Source organism: Camelina sativa, chromosome 15 (genome assembly GCF_000633955.1).
Source record: "Camelina sativa cultivar DH55 chromosome 15, Cs, whole genome shotgun sequence".
Classification (NCBI taxonomy): domain Eukaryota; kingdom Viridiplantae; phylum Streptophyta; class Magnoliopsida; order Brassicales; family Brassicaceae; genus Camelina; species Camelina sativa.
In genome coordinates, this window is record NC_025699.1 from 16477639 (window position 1) to 16481159 (window position 3521).

Here is a 3521-nt window from a genome sequence, read left to right on the forward strand (position 1 = left end):
AAAAGGTTAGAAGATTGGAGATGGTCCATCTTATAGTGGACATCTACCTTGTCTGTCTGGTCTGGTCCACCGTTTGCACATCAGTGGCGACACAAGGTACAAACTGCGCCTCCGAAGGCATAACAGACCCAGTTCCATCGTGGTCATCAGACCTGCATTGGAGGCATAATAAGGAGGGACGTAAGTTAATTTGGGGGACAGGTAACGGTAGACAGAAAGATAAGAAAGTTGGAAATGGTCCATCTTATAGTGGACATCTACCTAGTCTGTATGGTCTGGTCCACCATATGTATTACAAGTTCGGCGCTTTCGTTGTCAGCAGACCTGCATAATGTAAACAATGTGAAGTTTACCACGAGTAGAGCGAAACGATAAAGAGGAAAACAGTGGGGTGACAAAACAAGACGGATAGACCAAAGGTCAGAAGACGAATTGGTGTTAAAAAACGAAGGTGGAGAATGGTCTATCTTGATGAAAACAGTGGGTGGACAAGATTAAACGGATCAACAAATAGGTCTCTCAAAAATTTGGTCCATCGGGCGAATTGAAAACTTTGGTGGACAAGATTGAACGGATCTACAATTAGGTCTCCCGACAATTTGGTCTATCGTCCGAATTTCTAACTTTGGTGGACAATATTTAACGGATCTACAATTAGGTCTATCAACAATTTGGTCTATCGTCCGAAATAGGTCTATCAACAATTAGGTCTATCAACAATTTTAACGAAATAGGCGGCTATGAGAATTCGAACCAATAAACACAAACAAACCTGGAAGAGGCGGTATCGGCCATTGTCTCTACCTCGCTTAAATTCACTGAATCTTGTCCACGCAGACTAAAACGAGAAAGACGAGAACTTAGGTTTTTCGATCTTCTTTAAAAGTAAAATAATAAACGCAAAAGTTATCTCAAGTACCAAGGGTCGGGTTCGGAAGGATGTTCCTCTGTCTTGCCGACTTCGGTGGCTGGAGGCGGCAGCGGCGGAGGATTCGGCCGTAGGAGTGACTGTATTAAGTTCATCATGACACTGGGTGTTCGCCGAGAAAGAGGAGACGAAGAAGAAAGAGAATTCTGAGAAGAGAAGAGAAGACGATGTTCTTTCGAAGAGAAGACGAAGGGGTGGGTGTAGTTTCCGAAGTGATTAAAATATAGTTTTGTTTAATTAAAATTGTTTTCTTTATTTTTTAACGATAGATCAATCGGAGCGTCTTTCTGTAGCGACCGTGTGGCAGGTGGGAGAAGGAAAAATCGGAAGTGGCATTGAGGAGAAAGTTGGTCACTGTTCATGGCATTTTCCATAAATTTCTCTTTTGTTAATTGTATGTTGGATTTTTGTTAATTATATTTTGGGCCTAATATTGTATTTGTAATGGGTTTTTAGTGGATTTTGATTTTTTCATAGAGTAAATTTTCATATTTTTAATATGTAAACCAAAATAGAAACCGAATAAACCGAAGAAAAAACAATTCGGTTCAATTTTGGAATATAAATTTTAGCCAATAACCGACCCGAATAAACCGACTTCCGAACCGACCCGAACCGAATTTTATTTCGGGTCTAATTGGTAGAATTTTTTAAAAACCGAATTTTCTTTAAACTGATTAACCCGACCCGAATAACCTGGTTAAACCGAACGCCCAGGGCTACTAATTAGTTTACCAGTGCGGTATGAAAGCCGGATTTGTGAGTATGACTATGTGTGTGTAAGCCTTGGAGTTGAGAGAGGAAGAATTATGAGACGCTTGAGGATTTCATTTTTTAGTTGATTGGTTTTTTCTCGATTTTGAATGATATTTTCTGCATTTTTTCTGCATTTTTGTGCTTTTATTCTGAGTTTGATATTTTTTCTTGTATTTTCTTCCTAATAATAAAACACATCGTAGCTGATGTTATTTTTGATTGTTTTTGGTTCATCTTTTGTTACATATGTGGCTTGTATAGTATGCACAAACAAATATGATGTACAAGTTTGTATATGTATATGTGACGTACAATTTTCTATTGTAAAAATGGTTTATGTAAAATTAAGTAGATGTTTTTAACAAAAAAATTATGTAGATGTTAAAATAAACAAAAAATGAATATTTTATATATACTTTTTGATTTTTCAAAAAACAAGTTTTATGTAGATATTAAACTCTAATAACTATTATAGAATTAAAATGATGTATTTTAAAAAATGACAAATATTTTTATTAAAAAAATTAAATATTCTTTTACAATTTTAAATATACATTTTAAAATTAATTACTTATAAGTTTAAATGACTGATTAAACCAAAACTAAAATTCCAAATACTACTATTTACTTATCAGTTTTATTTTACTGACTTATAATTCTGATTATTAATTTGATGCATATTGTTTTAAATATAAAATATGATAAAAATATATATTTTAAAATTTCTAACAATATTTATTTATTCTAATACTAAAACTTTTAAAAGGCTTTGTGTACTGGGCTTTCTAAACCCATCGATTGTGAAATTTGCAAACAGACGCAATTTTCTTGCTCCATTTGGGACTACAAGCTATCATCTCAAAGAAGTTACTGGTGGAGATAGTGATCCCAAAAAACAATGAAAAATTCAACCACTGTCATGCTTCGTTGAGAAATGTTATCGAAAGAATCTTTGGTATTTTTAGGTCGAGATTTATGATATTCAAATTTGCACTTCTTTTCAAGAGAAGATATATATACAAACACTTAACCACAAAAAAAAGAAATATGTATCCAACAAAAAAAGAGATGTATACAACAAATGTTGCAATGCATAATTATCTTTGTCGGCAGTATCGTTCAGATGAGTTTCCTCTAGATGAAACTTGTGATGAACAAAGTGTTTTCCAAACAAATCGTGGTGGTGATCAATACCTTGGTACACAAAAACAACAAAGGAAATAGTGTATTCTATTGATCGGAGAACAACAATTGATACACCTATGTGGAATGGTGCTATCATTAATGGTTCTCAACGGTGATATATGCAAGAAGTAAGCTATTATTTATGGTCTCTCAAATCTCCTTAATATTCTCGATAATAGAAAAGGAGAAACTATAATGCGTTTTTTGGCTGATACTTTTTAAATAATTATTGATAGTGGCATACAGGACGTTTGACTTAAATCTCATAATAAAACCAAGTGAAGTGGGTTGTTGGAGCTTTCAGTTTCCTTTTTTTTTTCTCTTTTTAATAGGATCACTAAAAGAACAAGATATGCTTGGATTTTATAAATTAAGAAACTTTGAGAATATTGTTTCTTTTGGTTTGCAACAAGTTCTTAATTATGGAAGAACAAAGCAGAGTATACATTTCATTCTAAAACATATTTTTCAAGAAAATCGTTGAGATATGTTATTCTAGAAACAACTTTTAGTTTTACGAAATCATTTTTATTTTTGTATTTTATTTTTATCCTTCTCGAGTGCTTTGAAATTCAACTAATCACCACTAAAGATTCTGCAGAATTTGTTGAAATAATTTTATAAATCTAGAAATTCCCTAAAATTTAAAAGT